The sequence below is a fragment of the Podarcis raffonei genome, chromosome 8, assembly GCF_027172205.1.
Source record: "Podarcis raffonei isolate rPodRaf1 chromosome 8, rPodRaf1.pri, whole genome shotgun sequence".
NCBI lineage: Eukaryota > Metazoa > Chordata > Lepidosauria > Squamata > Lacertidae > Podarcis > Podarcis raffonei.
In genome coordinates, this window is record NC_070609.1 from 27245301 (window position 1) to 27273061 (window position 27761).

A 27761-nucleotide genomic window follows, 5' to 3' on the forward strand; every position below is an offset into this window, starting at 1 on the left:
CTTGTCAAAAACACCTCCACTGTTAGAGGCAATATGTTTCTGAACACCAGTCTCTGGAAACCACAGAAGGGGAGAGTGCTGTTGAGCTCAGGTTCATCTTGTGAGCTTCCCAAGGGCATCTGGTTGGCCACTGTGAGAACAGGATGCTGGACTAAATAGGCCACTGGACTGATTCAGCAAGATCTTTGCATGTTCTTAAGGTGAACTGACCTGACTCACAGTTCCCAAACTTAAAGCTGGATTAGAACACAGTTATCAATCAAAGTGCACATGCCTCTGAACTCTGGGAATCGAAACTCTGTGAGGGGAATAGGAGGCCTCCTCTCAACTCTCAGCACCCTTAACAAACCACAGCTCCCAGAATGCTTTGTGGGATGAATGTCTATGATTGCTTTAAAGGCATGGTGTGAACGTGGCCCTGCCCTAAGCATGCAGCAGCAAAAAAGGCCCCCATGCTAGCCACTTCAGACTGTGAGCGACTAAATGACTTCTGATGTTCAAAAGGTTGTTTTTTTTTAAGAATGGACTGAGTCAGCGCTGGAGCCCTTGGACTGCCTTGTAAGTACTTCTGTTTCTTTATTTTATATTTGCGTTTCTATACAGACCCTAAGGATCCCTCCTTTTAAAATCCACACAGAAGCATGTACAATCGGGATGAACGTGACCAAAATGGCCAGTCCATCCCTAATCTCACCACAGCGAGGAGGACTACAGTCAGGTGCCTTTTTGGCCTGTTTTCTATGTGCTGCTAACAGATTATGGGCAACTTCAAGGCCCCTCTTGCTCTCCCCTCTTAGGAGTTCCTTCTCTTTAAATCAGATTTAGGCCCAGCAGCATTCAAACAGAGGATGCCATCGGTAAAGTAGGAGACAGTGCCCACCACCCTGTTAACTATTCTGATATCTGCACCCCTAGCTTGTTAAAATGTTAAGGGAAATGCGTGGCACCTGAAAAGGTTTTTTAGGAGAACCCTATTCCCTCCACAGAGCGCCTGTTCTCATAGCAATTTTAACAACCAATTTGCTTTCCCAGAGAACTCTGGGAATTGTAGCTCTCTGAGGGGAATCGGAGGCCTCCTAACAGCTCTCAGCACTACAGTTCCCAGGATTCTTGGGGGGGAGGCATGACTGTGGTGTGATAGTGCCTTAAATGTATGGTGTGAAGATGGCTTTACACACATGTAAGCAGCGTGAGTTTCTCTTGAGTCACAAACCTACACCTACAAAAATGGCCCTGAGAAATGGCGCAAGATGCGAGTGACTGCCAGCAGACCTTACGGCAGTACCAATGGAGCCCTGGGCAGGAACAGAAAGACGTCTCTGTGGCCAGAATGCCCCTTTGCAGAACCAACGTCAAGCTGTTGGCGGGTATCCAGCAGTCTCTACAGCTGCCAGTTCTTTGGCCGACATACCACACCAGAGTGATCCCGAAAGCACTCCACAGTTGGCAGGCCTGACGCGATATTTCTTTTGGAGCAGTTCCTTTGCTTGTTGGCTGGCACTAACAGCTCACAGCCTTTCCAAGCCTGCTAAAAGGGGCTGAAATCTGTGTTTGCTCCGTGGAACATCCTGTGTTTGGGGAAAAGGACCATCAATAAAGTCCCTCCTTTAAGGAGCTGTGCTCTGAACCTCTGTCCCACAAAGGCCCCGGGCAGATTTGCTGAACATTTTAGCATAGTAATGTATGTGTGTGACAGTGTGTGATGAACAGCAGCATTTATTTGTTATTTATAAAAGTATTTATATACCGCCCTTTCATAAAAATATCACGGCAGTGTACAGCAATATTAAAAAAATTTTTAGAAAACAAAACTTTAAACCCTGGCCTGGTAATATGCTTTGGCCTCTGCCTTTGGTCAGCGAGTCAAAGCAGTTATATATCCCGGCCTCATCTTGCCCCCACCAATTCAACAAAAAAGGAGTGGCAATGGAAAGCTGACTTCTCCCCTCCTTGCCATAAAGAATACAAAGATGTTACTAAGAACTAGTGCCTGAGTTTTGTTTATACTCACAGTCCGTCAGTAAAACTAGATCAAAAGTTGCACTACACTTTGGAACTCCCTGCCTATTGACACCAGGCAGGCACCTTCCCTCTGCTTTCTTATGGCACCTGGTTAAAACATTTTTGCGTAGGCAAGCCTACCCAGGCATGTAGAACTTATGTGCATTTTATTTCTTTTTAGCTACAGTTGACTTTAATCATCTTTTGAATATTGGACAGCTGAATCTTAATTCAGCATGTCAGAGGGCACTGACATTCACTAACCACTCTTCTTGACACCTGCTTGCTGCTCACTCACACAGACGTTGCAAGGCCACCACAGTGCATTATCTCAGTTGAGACCTGTTGGGGGCTGTATTCTAGTAAAGCAGGAGGGGCCAAAAGCCAAAGTGGGCAAGGCCAGAGAACATGGTGAAAATGAGGCGCGTGCGTACATACACACACATGTTATGAGGCTTTTTGGTGGAGAGGTAGTCTGTATTGCCTTGTCTCCCTTCTAATTCCTGAAATAGCCAAGCTAGCTTCCTAGTGAGGCAATTGCCTAGGTAAAGGACCATTAAGGGAATAAAGGAAGCAGAAAATGGGTTGAGGGTGTTACGAAAAAGGAGCAATGCAGAAGCAAGCACCAGGTGGCTGGAATGGTAAACAGGAAACTGATGCTATTGGATTGTCCCGTGGGAAACTGGGACTGTCTGTAAAGTGCTCTGAGAGCCGGATGTTACCTCAGAGCAGCACATGACCCTGTACTGGAAGTACATGGGTGGAGTTTGTTCTCTCTCTGCATTGGGAAGCAAAGTGTACAGACATGTTTCTCTGTACTGCTGAACGACAGGAATAAAGACATGTAAATATATTTCTGTCTGTCTCTCTCCCCCTCCCTGGGAGAGGAGTGGGGGGGAGTGGTGTGTTCTCCTTCACGTTGAGGAGAATCGCCGATTGGAGACCTCCTTTGATCTTGCCGGGAGTCGCAGACGGGAGGTCATAAGGAATCAAGCCGGGCACCTGGAGGGTGGCCAAATTCCTCTGGACTAAGAGCTAAGCTGGGGGCTCTGATTTTGGCTTGAATCCCGACAACTGGTAGCAGACCGATGGATATCTGATCTATGAGAATCTGCATGAGAGGTGAGAGGTCGATGAATCGTTGCCATCCTCTGCACCTAAGGAGATAAAGAAAAGCGTCTGCCTGCAGCCAGAAGCTGAAACAGACAGCTGGACACCGAGAGGAGTGTGTTTCAAGGCAACAGAAAAGGTATGCTGCATTTTGGGCAAGAGAGAATGAACGCAGAAAGATTTATTTTCTGGTTCACAAGCTGCGTTTGAGAAAAACAGCTCTGAAAGAGCAAGCTTGCATACCAGGAATTCCTGTGGTTTAGATAAGGAATTCCGTCCTGAGCAGGTTGCTAGGCAACGTCTGCCAGTTACTGAGTGGCCTAAAAAAGAGCCTGGGAAATCGAAAGTGTATCTGCGCAGCTGTGCAAGGGTTTTGAAAAAACAGCCCAAAGGCAAGCCTGCCAGTGAAGCAGTAAACAAAGACTTTTGGAGGTTTACTGGCTTGGACAGTGAAAGCTAGCTTGAGATTGTGTGCAAAACTGACCCTTGGATTCAGCATGGATTCCAAGAAGGCGGGAGGTTTGCCCTATCCCCCTCCCCTCACTAATGACAATTATTCATCTTGGTCTATAAAGATGAAGGCCCTGCTGCAGAATCAGAGGGTCTTTGACGTGATTGAGAACCCCATCCCAGCAGCACCAACCCGAGGTTGGGAGTCACAGAATCTGAAAGCCAGGACGGCTATAATTCTGTGTGTGTCAGATGACCAATTGGTGCATATTCAGGGTTTGGAATATGCACGGGAAATTTGGGATATGCTGAGAAGAACACATCAGAGGGATGCTAGTTCTTCAGCGTTGCTGTATTTTGAGAAGCTGACCAATCTGAGGCTTGCGCCTGATGGAGATGTTCAAGCGCACCTGACGGAGATGAAATATCTGCGCCAGCAGATGGTGGAACGCAATTTCCGTCTGCAGGAGGAAGTGTTTTGCTTCATGATGATCAACAGCTTAAATCGGACTTACAAAACCGTTGCCAGTCAGCTTGGTTCCCTCCCGGCTCAAGATTTGACCGCGGAGAGGGTGTGTGCCGTAGTTCTGAATGAACAGGACAGACTTGCTGCACTGGAAGTAAAGGACAGGGGGAGGGAGGAACGGAGTTCTAATTCCCCCGCAGATGAAGCTACTGGAGAAAAAGCTCTAGCTTTGAACGCTGTCCGATGCTACAATTGTGGACAGGCTGGGCATCTTCAGCGGAACTGTAAGAAGCCACGTCAGCCTAAAGGAGCGAAGGGCCACTCAGCAAAGCCTGAGGCGTCAGGCAAAAGTCACACCAAGACTTCGGTGAAACCTGGAAAAGCTTTGATGGCGAAAGGAACCACGCCAGACGTTGGGAACTCGTTTGTTATTGACACGGGCGCGACAGTTCATATGTCTCCACACAAAGAACTCTTTTCATCGTTTAAGAAGCAAAGCTTCGCTGTGAAACAGGCCAATGGTCAGGAGCTAGAAGCGGCCGGCGTGGGGACTGTCTATCTAAAGAGTCTGGACTTGACAATAAACATGTTTACTTGGTTCCTGAATTGAAGTTCAATCTGCTGAGTGTTTCGCAGATTGCAAAGAGAGGACTGAAACTGTCCTACGATGCTGAGAGCTGCGAGATCTACAAAGATGGAGAGCTTTATCTTTCTGCCAAACAGAAGGATGGACTTTATTTGTTGACTTTTGCACAAAGTGATTACATGGAATGTAATTCATCTGTGTCTAACCAAGTTTCTCTTGCAGGTGTGAGCAAGAAGAAGACCGGGGTCAACAGAGCATTTCAGCGGGTGTATGCTGATGTGATTGGTCCTCTAGAACCATCTAGAGGCAATGCAAGATATTATCTTGTGTGTGTGGATCATTTCTCTAACTATGTCTGGGTTTATGTGTTGAGAAAGCCAAAGGAAGCCTTGGAGAGGTTTCAGGAGTTTTGTGACAAAGTTAAGAGTATGCATGATGCTAACATTGATTGTCTATTCACAGATGAGAAGCAGATTTTTCTTTTACAGGATTTCCAGAGGTTCCTGCAGAAGAAGGGAATCAGACACAAGATTGCTGTTTCAGCGGAAGCGTGGAACAGGGGTGTCTGTGTACGGGTGAACAAAGAATTGCAAAAGGGGATGGAAGCGCAATTGCTAAGTTCACATCTGCCACATGAGTACTGGGCCGAGTCTCTGATGTCGTTCTGTTATACGAAAGTGAGAAAGGTTTCAAAAGAGTTGGGAAGTTCTCCTTTTGAGAAACTGTTCCACAGAAAACCTTCTGTTGCCCATTTCAAGGTTTTTGGGTCTCATGTGAGAACAGAAGCTCCAGGTGGAGTAAAGAATGCCAGAGGCATTTTTGTGGGGTATGAAAAGGGTCTCTACAGAGTAATTTTGTCTGAATCTGGTCAGGTGATTCTCACAAAATTTCTAGAGAGTGCTCCTGGACAGGAGAAAGTGATAGTACACACTTTTCCCACTGATGACGATTCAGATGATGATGATTTCACTGATTTCAGCTGTACAGAAAGTGATGACACTGATAGCTCGGAGAGCTCAGTTGTCACAGTCATTGAGAGGAAGTCTCACACAATGGATAGGCCTTCACAACTGAAGGATGAACCACTGTTTACCATTGGAACTAGTTCTCCAAAGAGTCCTGAGACTGGACCAGTGAGCAGAGAGGATCAGCACCTCATACGTAGGTCTGAGAGAGTTACAAAGGGTCAACCACCCAAGAGGTACTCAAAAGAGTTTGCTAACTTAGCTGTTGCATGTGTTGCTGTTGTAAACAACCGAGGACAGGTTGGAGCTGTGTCTAAGTCAGAGACAAAGACACAACAGAGAGTTGCTAGCCAAGGTAATGCAGATGCACTCATTCCTTGGAAACCAGACTACCAGAGAAGTACACTGGGGAAACCAGTGGCGGGGAGTTCCAAGAGTGGAACTGAAACAACAGGGGAGTGTTATGTGTATAACAACTGTTTGTTTTCTTCTCTGAATCATGCTTTGCTTGCTGCAACACGCATTGATTCTTTTGGGGGAGGATGTTACGAAAAAGGAGCAATGCAGAAGCAAGCACCAGGTGGCTGGAATGGTAAACAGGAAACTGATGCTATTGGATTGTCCCGTGGGAAACTGGGACTGTCTGTAAAGTGCTCTGAGAGCCGGATGTTACCTCAGAGCAGCACATGACCCTGTACTGGAAGTACATGGGTGGAGTTTGTTCTCTCTCTGCATTGGGAAGCAAAGTGTACAGACATGTTTCTCTGTACTGCTGAACGACAGGAATAAAGACATGTAAATATATTTCTGTCTGTCTCTCTCCCCCTCCCTGGGAGAGGAGTGGGGGGGAGTGGTGTGTTCTCCTTCACGTTGAGGAGAATCGCCGATTGGAGACCTCCTTTGATCTTGCCGGGAGTCGCAGACGGGAGGTCATAAGGAATCAAGCCGGGCACCTGGAGGGTGGCCAAATTCCTCTGGACTAAGAGCTAAGCTGGGGGCTCTGATTTTGGCTTGAATCCCGACAGAGGGCTCCTCCCTCAACTGGTTGGTAGTTAGAAAAAGGATGAGAGCTGAGAGTGGAGTGATGTGAGCCAGAAGCAAAGCAGCAAGCTAGGAAGCAAGAGAGTCAGAGCGATGCTTGGTTTCTGTTTGAATCCTTCTTGGTGCGTTAATGCTGTGAACCCTCCATTGTAGGCTCAAACTGTAGATGTGTGTAAATAAATCTTATATTGTAAAGACACCACTGTCTGCACTCAACCTCATTCCAAAGGAAACACAAACTCTGGTTAATTCCACCTGGAACCCCTGGAATCTCACACTGCTTGGAGATTGGGGTGGCATGCAACAGTACTTTATAACATAGCTTCTCAGGCCCAGGAGGAATTAATACTCTTATCACACAGCTACAATATTTGCTTAACAGAATGCATTCTGCCTCCCAACCCCTGCCCTTTCAAATGGAGACAGTGATTCATATTGATGACACCCAGTATAAATGAAGAAACAGGTATGGACAGATAAGCCTTTTTCCATACTGTGTCACAGACTTGATTATAGTTGTGGTCCATCCCATGTTTTGCAGATTTTAAAAATGCATGAAAACCCCAAATTTAAACTGCATGCATTTAACTTGCATTTTATCTGTGTGCTTCCCCTAAAATGTTCTGCTTTTCAGTACGTTTCCCCCCCAAAAAATTCCTCAAAAAATACAGTTTTGTGACCCTCCCCCAATGAAATTGCATCATATAATTCAGAGAAGTGTATAGTCTGTGTGACAGCTGCGTTCTGATCCACATATAAATCCATTGCTGACAAATTAGATCGGTTCGCTTTAAAATGCAGACCAAACACATTTCACCTCCATCTCTGTGAAGAAACAGCTCAGCTGCTCCTGCCATCAGCATGCAAGACTAGGAGGGATTTCTGCAAGACCCAACATCCCTGAGGAGTGTCCTTCCCTGACTTGTACTTGTAATAATCTGTGGCCTAATTCGAGGTCTCGTTGAGCAAAGGTAGCTGTGGACAGAAGTAGCTGGGCCAGCCTCACTTTTCATGCATTTTAACAGAATAGGAAAGGACCTGAAAAGAACCTAAATTCTTTCCCAACCGTCACAGGCCCCAAGGAAACTACAAGGATGTAGGCCGCTGTTTGTTTGACTGTTCCTTAAAAACAAAAAGTACAGAAAAGGAGCGGAAGAGGTGAAACCTCCATTCTGGCTAGCTGTACAAGCACCAATGCAACAAGGTGAGGTTTTGCTCAGAGGCAGGTCTGAGAGAGCAGACATTCTCAAACTAAGAACATAGAGCCTGATGGATCAGGCCAGTGGTCCATCAAGTCCAGCATCCTGCTCTCACAGAAGCCAGCAAATGCCTGTAGGAAACCTGCAAGCATGAGCTGAGAAAATCCTTTTGTCTGTCCTGAATCTCCTGCAATTTTATTGGGCACCCCCAAATTCTAGAATAAAGGGAGTCCTCTCAGGCACTTTAGGCTGATTTGACATTAGACCCTCCAAGTGTCCCTATTTTTCAGGGCCAGCTCCAGATTTACAGAAGCCGCTCTGGTTTCTAATTTGATCTTGGAATGTCCCGCTTTTCCTTAGGATGTCCCTGTTTTCATAAGAGAAATGTTAGAGGCTATGGAATTATCTGAACCCCGAGCCAAGGAGATAAGTAACTATATAACCTTTAGAAGACAACTGAAGGCAGCCCTTTATAGGGAAGTTTTTAAATGTGTAATGCTTTATTGCGTTTTTATATATGTTGGAAGCTGCCCAGAGTGGCTGGGGCAACCCAACAAAGTTGTTGTTGTTGTTAATGTTTTGCCATGAGAGCAATTTTACCTTTACAAGACCCTTTCATGCTGCCAGTGCTTTCTCTGGGTGGTATTCAACGTAAGTTTTACTCATGTTCATTGATTTCAACAGGTCTACTCTGAGTAAAACTCAGTTGACTACCACCCTCTGTTCTTCCTCCCATGTACTTCACTCAAAGTAGAGGCTTTATAGCTTACTGTAGGTTACAAAACCCAAACCCATGAGGCACAGGAACCGTAAGCAAAACTCACATACCCAAAAATATTTGGAGCCTGTATCAAATTACAGATAGGAGCAGATGGCTGTGCAAGTTAAGAGCAGATGGAATCTGCAGGAGTAATGTGGATATTTAAGCATGCCCACAGCTCAGTATGTGCTTTTGCTTTAGTGGAACTGTATATTTCGCTCCAAATCCTATTTTGGTCAGAATCTGGCAGTAACTGTACTTATGACATTGCTGCGAAGTGAAAAAGTAAGGCAGTAAATGAGCTTAGACAGAGCTGGTCCCAATGGGGAGCAGAGGTGATGAGTGTAGGCAGATAATCTTTTTTGACTGCTTTTTTTGCTCACTTTTTCTGAACTGCTTTGTTGGGACAGACAGGTGGAGGAATATCATCTGAAAGCGGAGAGGGAGTGTGGTGTAAACCTGGAAGACCAGTGTTCAAATCCTCATTCAGTCATGAAGCTCAATGGGTGATCCCAGGCTAGTCACTCACTCTCAGCCTGACCCACCTCACATGGTTGATTATGAGGATAAACTGAGGAATCACAGACACCGCCTTGTGCACCTTGGAGGAAAGGTGGTGTGTAAATATAATAAAAATAAAGGGGCACACTTTATTTGGGGAACCTGCATGCAAACATCCAAAGCCCTTCTCCCTGCCGATTCCTGGCGCAGAGGAACAGCATACTAATAGAGCACTGTTTTGTTCTCTCTCTCTCTCTCTCTCTCTCTCTCTCTCTCTCTCTTTTAAAAAAAGCTTGTCTACTGTCTTCCTTTCTAGCTTCACAGCATTGTCAATGTCAAACTTAGAATTATTGCAAATTCTAACCAAAGTAGAATTTGGGGTGAAACATGCAATCCTACAAAATTCGAAGTGCAATCTGGAGTTAGGAGCATGCTTAAACATTCCCATTACTCCACAGATTCCATCTGCTCTTATTTGCATAGCCATCTGTTCCTATCTGTGAAGTCACGCAGGACCCAAATCTTCTTGGATATGTGTCTACTTCACCAGCAATCACTGTGCACCATGGGCTTCATAGTCTATGGCAGCTTTGTCAGAAGCTATTATGCACCAAACCCTCACAGACCTCTTTGCATGCCCAGTAGCCAATGTCCCGCTGAGAAGAATGGCAAAGACCACCATGTTTCAAGCCTTGATAGGTCATGAATGAATGTGGACCTACAGAAATGAGCATGACTGCAGGGTGAAGCTACAGCCAAGAGGCAGGGCAAGACTTGGGGAAGCTGGGACTGAGGTGAAGATCCCAAGGTGGGAAAAGAGAGAGGATGCAAGGAGAAAGGTGGGGCAAAGTCAGTTGGAAGAGGGAACTGGGGCCAGAGTTTGCTCACCTACTCAGCTACAGCCTGTGTTTGTAGACACAGATCCACCCTTACTGTTACTATATTGTGTTCATCCTGCTAGCTGATCTGAATCAGAACCCAGCTTCTGAACAACTAGTAATAGTAAAAGATTTCCTATAAATATTCCTAGTGCAGCATAAGTACAAAGGCTCCCTCTTTACTTGTGCTTTGATGAAACCTGTTTGTTAATACAGTTCCTTGTACAAGAGGAGGTGAATGGGGGGTGTTTAAAGCTTTCCCCCTCTTTGACAGATCAACCCCTGACAATAGTCGCACTGTTAGGCAAAGTTCACCCTGGAAAATTGGGTGGGGCTGCTGCCAAAATACGATTGCTCTTCTAGCAGCTGTCACAGACCACCCCCACCCACCAACCCAGGAAACTGCCTCACCATGGTAATGGAGCATGGGGTCACCAGCTGTGAAACTGACCTGCAGTAGATGCAGGACAGCCCAAACAACAAGAACCCTGCATCTTCCACAAGTTCTAGTGATGGCTGTGGCTTAAGAGAAAAGGACAAGACAAATTCATGGAGGATTATTGGTGGCTATTTGTCACGACTGCTTCAGTGGAACTTTCACACTGAGGAGCAGTGTATCTCTCTGAATAATGGATGCATTGCTTTCATGCCCTGTATACAAATTTCTGGGAGCCTACGTAGACAGCAATTATTGGAAGCAGAATTCCCCTGGATCCTTGTCCTGGTACAGCAGAACATTTCTTGTGTTCTTATACAACTAAGTTATGCACTCATGCAGAGGAAGATTGCATGTCTGAATACTTATCGTGGAGAAAAGAGGAAGAGGGGAATCACCTGTGCATAGAAAGAAAGTGGCACCATGGCGGAAAATGTGGGGCAATGGATTCTAATTATATATATTCTTATAAGATTGGGAGCAGGGCAGGAGAGGGCCAAATGGATCTAGGAGTAGTGCTAGAAATTGTTTGGTCTTAGCACAGTTGCCAAGTATTTCTCTTTAGTTAGTGAGACTGGCTGATGGCTCTCGATAGCTGGCCTTTCTCAAAGACTAGGAACTACATCCGCCTCCCCACCCACCAGCAAAGGATGAAGTGATCTAAATGTCTCTGTGTGAAAAAATACAAAAATTTGAGTGGGGGGGTCTGAGAGTTGAGTTTGGTGTTGTCAGCATCTTATAGTACAGTACCAGCTGGAGTGCATGTGGGTGATCTGCTGGAGAGCTTATCCGATGCTTCCATCCATACTCAACTAATATATCTGTAAATCAACCCAAATATTACTAAGCACCAACAAACCTCAAGGGACCGCTTTCCAAAGGAAAAGAAACTATCCTCTGCCCCAAAAAGCATCTCACTGCTTGGAGAATGGGGTAGGCATAACAATATAATGTGGCACTATGATCACAGAACACCCAGGAGGGTTAATAATGCATACAAAAGTAAATAAAAAAGGGTCATGGAAGCCAAGCGAGTGCCAGTTCTCGTTGTCACTGTTTCTACACTTACAGGCACATGGGGGAAAGGACATGTGCTCCAGTGTGCCCCACACTCTTGGGCAGGGATGGCTGCCCCTATGCTGCAAAGCACCGCTTTAGCTAGTATCCCATCAGGTATCTTTGTGCCATTAGACTGTTTTCCTAACAGTGAGCTATGGCTGCTTCTGATCATTTAATAACAAAGCAGAATTGATGCAGCTGACAGGGCAGGTGTGTGCATGAGACAGAAGCGAAGAAACAGTCTGTGCAGAGACATGGGGCGGAGGTGTCACTGTTTGCAATTGCCTTGTGAGAAATGCAAGGGGACCATTCCACATCTAACCCTTTGTCTGCACATATCATCTCCCCAGTAGGAATGGGTGAAGCTGTCAGTTTCAGTTTCTCCCCATTTCCCGTATTTTCCAATCTTAAGTTCAGTTCTCCGCATTAGTTTGCAATGAAAAAGAAAAAGTCCTCATGAAATTTCATCAGCATTTTAGTACAAATTTCTCGTAATATACAATGCCTGTGTGCCATTTTGCCTGATATACACCTTTTGTGGAAAACCCTTTCTCCTAATATAACACATTTTTTGTACACTGTTTCATGCACTCTTTGCTCTAGTGTGTGCATTTCTGTACATATTTGGCTGGATTACAAAATTCGGAGAAGGGCAAATTTAGAAAGGTGGCTGTGTTTCCATTCGTGCTTTGTTTCAGAAGGTACAAATTAGGTCGATTCAGTTTTAAGTGCAAACTAAATCAAATTTCTCCTCCATCCCTAATTCCACCAGGCATATTTGTGTCATTAGAACGTTTCCTCAGAGGTGAATTCTGACTGCTTTTCATCGTTTAATAGCAACGCAGAATTAATGGCACTGAGCAGGAGGGCATTAAATATAAACAACATTTCCAATAACTATGAGAAAACATCAGGTTTGTGGAGAAACATGGGGGAAGTCGCTATTTGAAATTGCTTTGGAGAATATGCAAGGGGGCCACTCCACCTTCAGCGCTTTGCCTACACACCTGTCCTTTCCCCAGCCACTTTCTGCAGGGGAAATACTCTGAAAGATAGAGGTTGGCAGGGAGGTGAAACTACTGTATACTGTGGGCATATGTTCAAAAGCACCAGATCTTCTCTCCCCACCACCCACAATTAAAATACTTGACTTGACCCTGCAAATCCTGGTCACTTGCAAGAAAGCTAAGGCTCAGCAGGGCATCCGAGTGCAATCTTCGATTTACAGCCGCTCTCCCTGGGTCATGCCCTGGCCCTCATGTGCTGGCAGACATCTGAGCATGTAGGGCAACCTTCATAGCATCTTAGGACAGGAGTGGGGAGCAGTTCCCCAACCAAACATCATTAGTCATCATCATCATCATCATCATCATCATTAATTACCTGCCCTCCCTGTAAGCTTCTGAGGTACGAAATGCATATATAAGGGCAGAATGTGAGGGGGGGGGGACATAGATAACATACAAAAATGCATTATGGTAGGGGGAAATTGTTTGCAAAAGCTTGTGCATTGAAGAAACTACATTCAAAAATCTGTTTGTAAGGAAACATTCACACCAAAATGCGAATGAATTTTCATTAGGATTTCCCCCCCAAATGTCTGCAGAAATGTGGAGAACTGAATTTATATTGGAAAAAACTGAGAAACATAGAGAAGCAAAACTGACAGATTCATCCATCCCTAGTGTCCTCCCATTTCTGGAAGGAGGGCATATTTTGGGCAAGAGTGACAGAAGTCAAGACCAAAGTCGCAGGGAATGTAGCCAGCCTGTGCATCTTACTGTAGCTTAGCCTCAAGCTTACTGTACAAGCAAGCAAGGGACTGTGGTACTTCAGGATGCAGGTATGGGAGTGGGATACCTGGATCACTTTGTGGTTGTAATTTGCTACCAGATGTGTGTTTTATAATAATGTTTTATTGTTTTTCTCTACTTGGATCATGCACCAGTTTGCAGTTTGAACTGAAATGAGTACAGAAATAGTTTAATTAATAAACAAAAATTTAAAATGACAGCACTCCTCAGTGTAAACCAACACGGTGTCCTCCAGATGCTGGACTACAACTCCCAACAGCCCCTATCAGCATGGTATACCGCCCTCCATCTGTAGACCTTGTGTTATTGTCAAGTTTACCTAGGGAAGCATTTGAGCATGCAAATCTAATCTAACCCCTTCCCAGGTCCTCGAGAATGCAGTCCCATAACGACGGCACCATGCACTACCCCTGCACCCCTTTATCAGCCTATTCTCTGCACTCACTTAGGGTACGGTTGGCACTGGTTTCCCCAGGGCCATCACAGCCACCCTCCTCCAAATCAAACTCTAATGGCCATGCAAACGATTGCACACCTCTGAAAGAAATAAAAACAAATTGCAGATTGCTGAAGGGGAGAAAACATAATACTGGGGAAATGGTGTTATTTATTATTTTGTCACAGAAGCGAAGTGGGAACATGGCGTTTTGCTAACTCAGGTGGGGATTCTCTGACCCGGCAAATTCCTTTGTTGTACATGATGGATGGATCCCTGTCAGTGCTGAAACCTGATTATGTCAGGGGAAGAGTCTGTAAAAAAAACCCACAAAAGAGGAGGGGCGGGGAGAGAGAGAAAGAGGAAAATAAGGACAATTCCTAAGCGGTAAGGCTTGTATCCAGCTATGTTTTACTCAGAGTAGCCCCACTGACCTACATTAGCAATGTTCATTAATTTGAGTAGTCCAGTTCTGAGCAGGACTAGCATTGGATATAACCACGATGCTGCAATCCACTTACCTGGGAGAAAGCCCCACTGAGTAAAATGGGACCGACTTCTGAGTAGACATGGGTAGGATTGCAGCCTAAGAAAGGGAAAGGGTCGTGCCTTTTGTAGTCCTGTGCATGCTTACTTAGATGCAAGACCCACTGAATTCCACAGAACTTGCTCTCGGGGAATTGAGCATACAATATGCACCCTATATCACTTTCTGAACGGTTCACCTTGGACTTTGGGAAGTTTACAGTATCATACCATTTCCCAAAAAGACTGTAGGTTTTGGGGGGGATAGAGACTGGGTTGCAGTTCCACCTCAATCCTCATTAGTACTTTCTGGTGTTAAATTGAACTGGGGGAAACCAGTGTGCTCAGCCCTGGAATGCGGCCCCCAGAAGGTTCTCTCTGAGAGATGCGGCCCTCACGGTGAAAGGGTTCCTTATCTCTGGGGTGCAAGATGGGAGAGGCATTTTGGCTCAACTCTGGTTTGTACAGCAAGTGAGAAGAATCTGCATCAGTGTGTTCTAGTGATAGGAAGAATCTCATGGGTATGAGAATAGAAGCATTAAGAAAAAAGAAGTATTCCCATTTTTCACCTGTGAGATGCTGCAGGGTATATGGACAGCCTCACCACACCTCACAGGTTGTGTCTAGCAACAGAGGAAACCTGTTTTTCAAAGTTAGGAAATAATTTGTGTGTCACATACGCAAAGAAATATACGGATATTGTTGTTCAGTAGGAGCCTTTAAGCTGCAAAAGCCAGTTAAAACTCGATTAACCTGGCATGACTTCAAACTACTTAAGAAAGCTAATTTGGTCGGTTTTTCACAGGACAGAGATGTTGCAAAGTGATGCATATCCGGTTTGGGAATATTCACATTTTCTGCATGGCTACCTCGTCATGTGAAAAAAATGATGGCAGAAGAGACCATAGGCCTTGTGGGTAGGGGACGTCAGACAGTTCTAGTGAAAACAGAAAAGGAAGTGGAAATTGCAGTAGGTTGCATGTTCATATGTGGTCAAGAATGGAAATCAGAGAAAGGAATATGACTGGCATTCGTTCACACAGGTTTTTTTGGTCAGGTCCACAAAAGATATGTAATTAATGGCTTTTTTCATGCTGTTTGGATGTTTCCTTTGCTTTAAATAGTTACATAACTTGTGTTAAATAGCAGTGAGCAAGACAAACAATGAAGTTTTGGACTGAACTCTGCATGGTTCAGAAGCCCCAATTTAGTGCAATTCAACATGAACATATCATATAACACCAATTCTGTTGCAACTACAATGGCTGCTTGTATGTTTCCAAGCTCAGTTCAAAGTGCTGGGGGTTTTTTATGTATAAAGCTATTTACAGCTCAGGAACCCAGAATCTTCCAGAATGCCTATCCCAGTATAGGTAAAAAGGTACCTTTATCTCAGTACTGTATGAAACATACCCAGGCCCTTGAATCTTCCTCTCAGGTCCTGGAGGGTGGTGACAAGGGAGAGGGCCCTTTCAGTTGTGGCTCCCCATCTATGAAAGGCTCTCCCCAGTAAGATGCACCTGGCACCTTCATTCACATACAGTGGTACCTCGGGTTAAGAACTTAATTCGTTCTGGAGGACCGTTCTTAACCTGAAACTGTTCTTAACCTGAGGTACCACTTTAGCTAATGGGGCCTCCCGCTGCCACCACGCCACTGCTGTGCGATTTCTGTTCTCATCCTGAAGCAAAGTTCTTAACCTGAGGTACTATTTCTGGGTTAGTGGAGTCTGTAATGTGAAGCGTCTGTAACCCGAGGTAGCACTGTAGTTTCAGTCTCAGGTTTTTGATAAAGATTATGTTGTTTTGTTACTAGTGCTGCCAAAGTGTCCTGTGGCTGTTACGGAGGTTTTTTTGTTCTGATTTTATGGTATAATGTATTTACATCTGCGATGTCAACCACTGGAAGCCTTTGGGTAACAAGTAACTAATCCCTGTCTTCTTACATTCCTATTTGTAGGTCAGGAGATGTGTGGGGCTCTTGAGCATCCCTCATCAGGGTCCCTGCCCAAACCCTACCAGCTCTTTTAATCCAGGCCCTATCAAACAAAGCTGGATCTACACATGCAGGAGAATGAGATAGTATAGTCCTAACGTGGCAGAACTGTCTGTACCACTTCAGACTGCAGAAATAGAACCACATTTACCCTGCATGTAAAAAAAAATAAAGCCTAGGACAAGAGAAGGAGAAGGACTGGATTAGAATCTTTCTTCCAGATGCGCTAGACTAGTTATTTGCTTGCAGGGAAATTATTTGTTTATCGTACATTATGAGAGAGCATTAAAAATGGTATCTGCTTTACAAAGCAGGACTCTACCATCTCACTCTACTGTGAATACAGATCTGGCCTTAGCCACAAACTCAGTGGATGGTTGTAGGGTAGACTGTTATCTCAGTTTCAGCCTCTCCAAATAAACAGAAAGGATAATAATACTGAATCAATGCAACAAGAGGGAGCAAACAGCTGTAAAAGGCATATAAGATAAGTTTTAAAACAGCTGTCCAGAAATCCTGGATCCTTTATTCCCAATGCATTTCACACTTTGCTTTTTAACTTTACAATGAAGCAGATGAGCTTCTGCTCATCTGTAAACACTGACTCGGTGTTTAAAATAACCTGAAGCTCTTACCAGCCGGAAAACTTGTGTTGACAGTGTAAATCACAAGAGTTGCATATCCTCTAAAATTTCGCTTAAGAAAATAGGGGCACTCATATATGTGTAACTCTCTTATTCTTACACAAAGATTTACTACTTCAGAACACACACACAAACACACACACACAAGTGCACACTGAAATTAGCTCTCGTATCATTGTGTGTTAGTTAACTAATGTTATTCAGTTTGCATTTATCTGGAGAAGTCAAACCATAACCTCTGGTTTGCACATGACACTAAAACAAACCATGGCTTAGCTCTAGCTGGTGCAGCAGCAGCAGCTTGACCAGGGGAGGAGCTGAGCGAGTGTGATTTTTGCCCTCCCCCCAACTTGCTCGTTCATACTGAGCCCTGATTTAATTTAGTGTTAGGCCTATATATGTGAACAAAGTGTGCATATTTGACGTAGGTATTTCCAAGGTTTCAAGGGCTTACGCCCTTCAAACGTAATTCTGTGCTACACATAGAGGGAGATCATATCGACTTCATGGCATAAAGCAATCCAGGTTCCCCCACCTTCCCGCCCTCCCTATGAGGAGGCTCAGATGCATTAAGACGCAGACTGGGAATCAAGAAACCCCCATCTCAGAAATATCTAGTTCTGGGCCAACAGGTCAGTCTCGTTTAATCAGAACTCGCTTTCTCTCTGCCTGGAGATTAGTGGCTCTTGATTTGATCCAGCCTGCCTCCTTGCAGAGCAGGCTGCGTATATCCTAGAGCAAATCTATTGGAAGTGATGTTTTCATTAGAAAGCCATATGGCAGGCTCTTAACTACGATTCTGTGCTTTCTGCAGGTGGTCAGACAGAAGGTAGGCAAATCTGCCTGGTTTCTCCTTTCCGAGAGACCGGCTGCCACGGAAATGATACCCACGCCTGCATCTGCAAGCGAGGCCCAATTAGCAGGAAGAAGACTCACCAGGGACTCTTCAGAAATAACTCGCTCCTTCCCCTCACTGGTAATTCCAGAAGACTTCCACCCCCAATAGTCATGTCCCCAGTCATTTGCCCCAGCTGCACTGCCCTGCCAATGACCAGAGCAGGGCTTTCTGTCTCTTTGGGATCCCCTGTGAGGTCTGCAGCACCCTTATCATGCTCTGCAGGCAAACTGCTGAATCCTCTTTAGCACAAGAAAGCCATGCCCTATGCAGGACAAAGGGCTACCAGCTACAGCTGCCGCCTGACTTTCAGGAAGGGCTGTAGCTCAGGGGCAGAGCAGAAAGTCCGCAGTTCAACCCCTGGCATCTCCATGAAGGGCTGGGAAAGGTTGTTAGCTGAAAACCCTGGAGAGCCACTACCACTCAGTGTAGACCATACTGAGTTAGATGGACCAATGGTCTGACTCTGTACAAGACAGCTTCCTGTTATCCTCATATCAAGGAGAGGGGAATTTGCAGCCTGGAGTTAGGGATGGGGAAGAAATTTCAGTCAGTTCATATTTAAATATGAACCTACCTAATTTGCTCTTCCTGAAACAACACAGTTGTCCTTCAAAATTCAAACTTCTCCAGATTTTGCAGTGCAGTTCTCCAGGCCAAGTGGTGTGTACAAAAATGCATATACTAGGGTAAAGTGTGCACAACAACTTATATTGTAGGGAAAATAGCTGTACTGAAAAGTGCATTGTATTAGGGAAAACAGCTTTGCAAAAATGTGTGTCAGGAGAAATTTGCACTAAAGCAGTGGTGGATTTTCATGAAGTTGTTGTTATTATTGTTGTTGTTGTTATTGCAACTTATGGAAATATGAACAACAAAATTTAAGATTGGAAATATAAGAAACTGAGAGAATCTGAAACTAACAGATTCACCCGTCCCTACCTGGAGTCTGTGCGGAAGGGTGTGGAACGTGTGGCAGTAGCTGTGGCCTTCAGTCAGCAGGGAAAGAGACCTGGATAACGTTGTCAAGACTGGGTGGCTGCCATTTTAGCACACAAGAGGATGTGTGGAGGGGGGTGTTCAGCAGCGGCACATGGGAGTGAGGCTCAGACATGGGGAGTTCTGAGTAGCGGTTCAGACCTAGAATGGGAAGCTGGCAGTTTGGGGAGGTGCTGGCATTGATGGAGATTTGGGCAGGCAAGATATAATGGGTGTTCAGCGGCACATTCAGGGAGTGTATCATCTGTGTATACATGTACAAAAACAGTGTAGCTGTACACTCAAATAGTAATTTGTATGTAATGATCAGCGCATGTCCTGTTTGTGTACCTGTGTGCATAATAGCTAAGCTGGGCTAATGAATGGCTGTTATACATGTCTGGAAATAAGAAATAAGAGCTCCGTGCAAAGTGCGCACAACCCTACTTAGAGCCTGAAACCACCTGAGATTATATCAACAATATAAGCTTATATTGGTTTCATTTCACCTTATTTTTATTTTTTATGATTTGATTTATAAGCACAATGAACATAACACACACACACACACACACACACACACACACACACTTATTTACCACATACCGGCTTCTTTAACATATTTTTGTAGTGCTGTTCAGCACCCTTGTGTTACCCCGCTCCCCTCCTCTTGCTCTTTGGTCCCATTTTTCTTCTTCTTAGCCCTCACTGTCCTTGGCCTCACTTGCTCTTGTTGCCATCCCATCCGATTGACAAAATCACATGGTCTGCCACTGCCAATGGTGTGACGATACTCTGAGTAACGTGATCCCACCACTCATATGGAAAATCTGGTAGGTTGTTATTGCTAAACAGACTGAACAGCAGCAAGGGCAAGTGAGGGCAAGGACAAAGTTTAAATAGAATGCCAAGAAACAGTAGTTAAAGAAAGAAAAGAGCACCCAAACAAAGCAAATGTTCAGCAGGGTTTGGGGCAGGGGCTTCTCTGAATGCGTCTATTTCAAAGTGAGTATCCTTGGTGCAAACTTTGCACAAAGTCCACCAGCTGATGCACACGGAAATGAGGGACGTGTGATAAATGGAGTTTTAAAGCGAGAATTAGTGGCCACACAGTACTTGAAAAGCCTCACCAGCAAAGAAAAGGGCATTGCTCATTTTGATGCTGTTGATCTGGCAACTGTTTGATGACATATGTACTACATTAACAAACGGCATCTCTGTTCCCATCGTAGCATCACCGAGTGTCTCAGCTCTTGGCAAGACAATCGCTCATCTCCTCTTTGCAATGATGCGTCTTTGCCTCCTCTTGGGCCTTTCATGCAAAGATACACAGATATGAAAAATGCACTGCCAGGCGTGCTTGGGCCTAATGTACTGAGATGTGAATCAAGATGCAGATGTTTTCATTAATGAGTGCATCCATTTTCTCGGCATTCCTACAGTACCTCTGCAGACATTTTCTTGGTTATTTCTCACATCTTCACATCTAGGGTCCAGAGGGGAAATGCCTTAAGGTGTTTTTTTTTTTAATTAAAAAAAAACCTAAGAATAGCTCTAAGGACCAAAGGGGCTCTTGGAGCCAATGAAAGGACACCTCCAGATTTCTCAGATTGGTGGTTTCAATGGCAGTGTTAGCACATCACACAAAAGCGTTGTTTTGTGCAACCTGCAATAGCAGGAACAAGCCACAGCAGGCCTTAGACTCAAGCACTCTCCTTCCTCTCTTCTGCTCCCAAATGGCTGAGGGTGGCAGACTAAGTAGGTGTATTAATGTTCTGTGGCTGCTTCCAACAAGTCCTATGAGGAAAGGCTGAAGGAACAGGACATATGTGGCCTGAAGAAGAGAAGACATGAAAGGGAACACGAGAACACTCTGCAAATGTTCAGCCAGAAGAGGGCAAATACATGTTTTTTGCTGCCCAAAGGTGGAGATGGCCAAATCTGTCCATTTCGCTTTCTCTCAGTTCCTAATTTTTCCACGCTTTAACTTCAGTTCTCCACATAAGTTTGCATACAAAATCACAGAATCATAGAGTCATATTTTTTGAAAAGAAACTCCTCATGAAAAATCAGTGCAAATGTCTCCTAATATGATGCGAGTTTAGTGGTGGGAATTTCTCCTATACATTTTTGCATGCAATTTTGCCCAAAACATTTTGGTAAAACCATTTCTCTTCATCTAAGACATTTTTGTTTGTTATTTTCACTCATATAGATGCACTTTGCACTAATATATGCAGTTCTATACACACAATACTTGGCTGGAGAACTGCACTGCAAATTTGGGAGAAGTGCAAATTTCTAAAGATGGCTGTGTTTCGGGAAGTGCAAATTACATAAATTCAAATTTGATTGCGAATTGAATTGAATTTCTCCCCTAGTTGCACAAAATGCACAGATTTCTAAAAAGCTACGGCCAGAGGCAAAAGTTAGTTTCACAAGGGCTGCTGGGGGGGGGGGGGACTGCAGGCCAAAAACAGGCAGACACAAATCTACCTGAGAGCTCGCCAGAGGGAACTTCCCTCATCCCTTTGCTGAGCAGAACAGCTGACACAGATCCCTACCTCAGATGTCTCATTTGCACTTCAGATTTAGAGCTAGTAAGAAATGGCATGGGGCCCTTCTGAGCAGCAATACAAACCCGTTTTTCACTTTATCCATACCCACATAAATGAGAGAAACCCTTGTCTCACCGACATGCTCTCTGTGGATGCCAGAAGAGGCAGGGAAGGAGACTGGTTACAACCACAAATAACAGCTTGGTAGTAAGTAAAGGTAACATTTGTGGACCCCCTGGAAAAAAGGCAATGTGCATGGGAAACAAACTCTTAATCTGCTTTTCAAATGTAAGAGCTCAAACCATGCTGAAGTGAGTCCCACTGTGTTCAATGGGGTTTCCTCTCAAATCAGGGCACACAGCTTTTCGAAAGGAGGGAAAGGAGCTTTGATACCGTGCAAAGCTGGGAAGAAAATGACTCGGCAGACTTGTGCTCCTGGCAAGTAGGCAAAAAGTAGTCCATGTGCTTTGCAACTGCAAGCGTGCAATTTTTTCAGGATGCAAGAGCATTTTGAAGTTTGGGACTTTAAACTCACGTCGCCGTAGGGCAGGTTTTGCAGTTCAGAAGTATTGACTTTATTTGCATTCTTCTGCTGGATTACTCTTAATGCCTTTTGTATGGACAGGACAGATAATGGATACTATGAAAACTATTCTTAAAAAATACTTGTAAAGTAAACAAAAGATGATAAAGAAAATGGAAGGTGAAATTTCAGTGGCGTTACTAAGAATCAAATACAGAACTGTTTCCATGGGAAACAGTGTTTGTGTTTACCTGTGTGTTAGTTAAGTGTGTGCAACGGTGTGTGGATCTTGCCTCACCCACTACTGGAATATGACCCCCAACAGCTTTCCACAGGGGTAATGTGGTCCAAAAAAGGTTCCACACTTCTGGTGCATAGGAATGGTGTTGCCTTCAAAGCTGTTGCCCACCTTTGTCTCTCTGGTTTCTGAATCTCTGACTTCTGTAAGTGTAAACCCCCCCCCCCCTTTTCAAGGTCCCCCTCAGTTAATATTGGCCTCCTCGCTGAATAAACCAATCCCAGCATGCAGCCCTCACACTAAGCAGTGCATGCACAAAGTTACTTCTCCCACATCAACACCACTCGCACGAACACCAGAGCTCTTCCACCAAGGAAGAATATCTCTGTGCCGAAAGAGAAAGGGAGGTTGAGATGGGAAAGGGAGGCGTGGGGATGGGGGAAGAGTGGGAAGCTGAGTGTCAAAACAGGAGGAGGGGAAATCCAGCAAGGTGAATGCTCATTTTAAGAACAGCAGCAAACAAACAAACGCAATGGATTATACTGAAATCTCAGAACGACAATTACCGAGCGCGAGGCTCAGCTGATGCGATGGGGCGAGGACCCATTTAATAATGCATGAGGCGGCGAGTGTCTTTGTGCTGCTTCTGCCGATGCCTCCGTCGTGTGGAGGAAATGAAAGGGGGAAAAGCCCCATCACTTCAGACTTGCCTTTAATTAATTCCTTGGAGTATGAGAAGGAGCCCAAAATAGTTACCGAGAGATGTTGCCACTGTACTCTGGAGAAGATGTGCAGCCTGCCACGAGGGCAGGAAAGCGAAGGCCAATCCCTGGGCCCTGTCTCTTTCCAGGAGACCCAGACACTGGGGTCTGGCAGGGCTGAGACTTAGGAGAAGGATGAGGGAGGAAGTCAGTTTGGGTCGTATCCTAATGCAAACCTACCCAATTTGCATCTCCCCCCCCCCAAAAAAAGAAAAATCTGTGCAAACCAAAATGTAGCTATCATTCAAAATGTGCACTTTTCCAAATTTCGCATTTTTTCCAACAATATACAGAAAAATGCGCATCTTAGGAAATGCGCATAAAAATCCATGTTAGTGAAAATTTGCACAAAATGCTTTTTATTAAGGGAAAGGTTTGCAAACGTGTGCATATTAGACAAAAAATACATGCAAAAATGGGTATATTGAGAGAAATGCTGGCTTAAACGCTGATCAAATTTCACAAGAATTTGAAAAATAAAGAATCACAAGTCGATGCAAAAAAGTGGTGGACTGAACTTAAGACTGGAAAAAATAGAAACTAAATTTGATAGATTCGTCCGACCCTAGGCAAGAGTATTGGTATCCCTTTTCACAGCACCTTACCAGAATGTTGGGACCTAGTATCCTATATGTCCCCCTTGGGGGCAGGGACACAATGCACAGTCACATGACATGTTATTTGACCTCTGAGGCCTACCGGAGCCCTTCAGAGCTTCTGGGGCTGATGGGAGTTGGAGTTCAGCAACCTGCAAAGGTTCCTCACCTGGGTTAGCAAATAGAAGTTTATATGGTCCAGTCAACGCCCTGGCTGCTGCATTCTAAATTTGTTAAATGTTTTATCCTTATTTGTTTTAACTAAAACTGCTTCTGAAAGCAGTGGCTGGTTCTTCTGGACAGCTGGCAACCTAAAACCAATCTACTTTCCTGTATCTGAGAAACACTGAACAATGTTTCTTCTCTCTCTGCCCCCACTCCCTATCCACGCTGCCATATGCAATGACCCCTGATTGCAGCTTTCTCGTAACACACACGGCCATATTCCCAGGCCACTTGGTTCCTTCCAGCCAAACGGTGCCACCATAAATGCCCTTGCCTTTGGTTGCTAAGAAGCCACAGGACCTTTGCCACCTCACCTTCATCCCTGCCGCTTGGTTGCTGCACTGCAGCCCCAGAGACCAGAGACAACAAGCAAACGGGATCTCGCTCTCACACTCTCGCTCTCTTTCACACGCACAGCACAAGATGAATTGGCTTCTCTCTCCTGTTCTGACAGATACATTATCTCATCTGGCTGGTTTCACAGTCCACAGGAGAACAGGGAAGTAAAGCTTGCTTTGCAATTAACTGATTGCAGCCTTTCTGCGCAGAAAGGCAGCAACCAGGATGGATAGGGAAGCAGTAGGCAAAGGGTGATTCCCCCTTGGAGGCAGGACTGGAGGCTTCCCAGAATTTATAGTTGAAATTCTATGCAAGTTTACTTAGGGGTGCAGCCTACTAAGATCTACTCAGAGAAGACCCATTGAAATTAATAGACAGAAGTTAGTCTGCTTTGAGTAGGACTAACATTGGCTATAAGTCCAACTGTGTTCAGTGGGGCTCGTTCCCAGACAAGCGGCCACAGGAATGCAACTTCACAATTAAGCCATATTGACCAGCCTTCCTCATCCTGGTGCCCTCCAGGTTATGCTGGACTGCAACTCCCATTATCCTTGGCCACTGGCCATGCTAGCTGGGGCTTATGGGAACTGGAGTCCAACATTTGAAAAGCACCAGGTTGTGGGAGGCTGTCTTCGCCTGTGTACCCTCTCGAAAAGAACGTACAGAAAGGCTATTCAAAAGCATTTCGGGAACTTAGTAGGGTGTGAGAAATTACAGAGCAGCACCTATCTGATAGCAAACACAAGAAATAGTCTCTTGTGGTACCTGAAAGACAAACAGATTTATTGTGGCTTTCTAGACTACATCCCACTTCCTTGACAGCACTCAATCCATCTGATAAAAGAGGCTCTAGTCTGCCGATGTAACAATTCACCTGTGAAGCCTTTGGAGACTAGGAATGGGGAAGATATTTAATTCAGTTTGCATCTGAAGGCAAACTTACCCAATCCATACTTTCCAAAACAATACGTGAACCAACACAACATCATCCTTAGAAACTCACATTTATCCAAATTTTGCACTGTGGTACTCCAGCCATGTGTTCAGAATATGTTCAAAAATGCATGTGCTAGGATGAAGCATACATAAAACGTCATTTATTAAGGGGAACTAACATACCAAAACTCTTTGCACTGGGAGAAATTGCATAATTTTGTAAGCAAAATTGTGCATGATCAAAATTCACATTTAAATGTGGGTGGATTTTGGTGAGGACCTTTTTCTATTTAAAAAATGATGTGGAAATGTGGAAAACTGAATTTACGGCTGGAAAAATGAAAGGAACAAAAGTTGACAGAGTAAACCACCCCCAATTTTGACACAAGACTTTGTTGGTCCCCTTGCGAAATATTCCAGCCTCCTATCAGAGTATTCTCTTGAGGTGCCACCTCTCACAACTTAATTATCTCCTGTATCTGATAATTGAGCTCTGTGCCTCTGTAGGGAAGCCTAACATGTGGTGAGGCTTTACCCTTTCAAAGAATCCTCTCGAGACACTCCCAACTGCTATTTGATAACCGCCTTTATGATGACGCAATGCCTTCTTTCCCCTATCTTCTATCACTTAACCTGCCAGTATCTCCAGATTATTCCTAAACATTGCCAAATGGTTCCAAGGCTGCTTGACCCACACCTCACTCTGCCCAATGGTAGGGCTGGCCCCATCTCTCTCGCATTCCCCCCACCACACACACAATTGCTGCAATAAGTATGTAAGAAGAGCCTGCTGGATTAGGCCAATAGCCCATCTAGTCCAGCATCCTGTTCTCCAAGTGGTCAACCGGATGCCCCTGAAAGCAGGACCTGAGTGCAACGGCCCTCTCCCCCCTTGTAATTCCCAGCAGTTGCCTCTGACAGTGGAGGCAGAGCATAGCCATAATGGCTAGTAGCCACGGATAGCCGTTACATCTACAAATTTGTCTAATTCTCTTTAAAAGCCATCTAAATTGGTGGCCATTACTGCCTCCTGTGGGAGCATGTTCCACAGTTGACAATGCACTGTACAAAGCAGTTCTTATTTTGTTTGTCCCATATCCTCCAACATTCATCTTCACTTAATGTCCATGAATTCTGGGAAATGGAGAATAGGAGGCACTGCTGGTCTCCTTCCACCCCTACAGAGGAAACGGCGGGGGCTGCCCCTCAGGTCTGCTAAGCTCTGCACCTTCCCAGCATGATTCAGCATGGGCCCATTTCCTCCTGAAACAGACTTTGATTCCCAGTACAACCATTGGGCAAGGTTGATTAGATTCCCTGCCATCCCGTTCCTGATGTAGATCTTCACTCCCCACTCCATCTGTGGTGGACAGGATACTATTTTGAGGTTTGCCTCAGGTGCCAAAATGTACGGAGCTAGCACTGGGCTAGTTCATACGTTCTGGCACTCCTCTCCCTTTTGCAATTGTGCATGAACCTTCTGTTTGGAACACTCACCTCACACATGGCATGATGGTAGGGTGTCTTACATTGCCCATTCAATACCAATGTCTTTGTCTTCAGTTGTTCAGACATCCTGGGCCGTTATAGCTTAATCTCACTCTGTTGTTCTCTCATGATGTTGCAGTGGAGCCCCTGAAAACTCTGACAGAGCCCAAGACTACGTGATCTCCAACAATCTGACAGGCGCATTTTCCACCCTCCTGCGTTCACAGGAAACATTTGGTATGTGCAAACATTTATTTGGAGGTGTAACATTTAAGGCCTGCAAATATTTGAAAATGCAACCTTCAGGAATGTGGGGCCCATAAAATCAGGCTCATTTACCCTCCGAATCCACAAGGGTGAATTATTTCCTCACAGCATTCAGAGATCTGGTCACGGTGCGAGCCCTAAAACATCCTGAGAAGTTTGATTCAATGTTATAGGGGGTGTGCTGTTTTGCTGTGCCAGATGAAGAGGCAGCCCCCTCTTTTAGGTACTCTACAGCCTAGAAGTAGTGAACAAAAGGTGTTTTAATACAAAGCCCATTAACCTGCTCTTGAGTACTAAAGCTTTCAAAAGAACGCAATGTGCCTCTTCATAACTGGGAACCTCGATAAGGCAATGTTTGCTAAGTTAACCGTTCCACTAAGTTCAAGGTGCTGGTACTGCTGTACAAAGCCCCATAAAGCTTGGGATCTGGATACCTAAAGATCACCCTTTATAGACCCAACCGATAACTATACTCTGCAGGAGAAGGTCCATTCCCTACAATGCTGGAGTCAGGCCTCTAGCATGGTGGCACCTTTGGAAGGCCCCCCATTACATATTAGACAAGGGGTTAGCAAACTTTTTCAGCAGGGGGCCGGTCCACTGTCCCTCAGACCTTGTGGGGGGCCAGACTATATTTTTTTGGGGGGGAGGGAAATGATGCAAGAGCACCATGAGCCCCGGTGGCTGCTTACCTGTGTCGTGTGAGTGGAGGGGCTGGCGGCGGTGGCAGCAGCGAAGGAGGGACGATGAGCAGCGCGCGAAAGGGCTCCAGAGAGGGGATGCTTAAAATGGTGGCCCCTCGAGCGCTGCTGCTGCTGCTGGCACGAACAAAGCCCAGCCCCCTTTCTCCTCTAGGCAGGACGGGGAGAAGCCAGGAGGAGGGAGGGCGGAGGAGGTGCCGCCGCCGCTGCCATGTGAGGAAGAGGGAGGGAGAGGGAAAGAACGTGCGTGCTGGTGAACCACACAGTGATTCCCGGACTGTCCACAGGCCAGATCCAGAAAGCAATTGGGCCTGATCCAGCCCGCGGACCTTAGTTTGCTGACCAGTCACCGCCTCTGTTGTCTTTTGGCGCCTGCCTGGTATTGAATCC

General features: G+C 45.2%; 1 protein-coding gene and 1 long non-coding RNA gene across 2 annotated transcripts in view; one reads left to right on the forward strand and one right to left on the reverse strand.

Moving 5' to 3' along the window:
- On the forward strand, positions 1–27358 carry LOC128418731 (uncharacterized). The gene is made up of 3 exons (XR_008331752.1): positions 1–558; positions 17681–17842; positions 26543–27358. It is a non-coding gene; the product is annotated as an uncharacterized LOC128418731 (long non-coding RNA).
- Positions 1–27761, reverse strand: part of EXTL1 (exostosin like glycosyltransferase 1) — a 64071-nt gene that overhangs the window by 24610 nt on the left and 11700 nt on the right. The window lies entirely within an intron of this gene.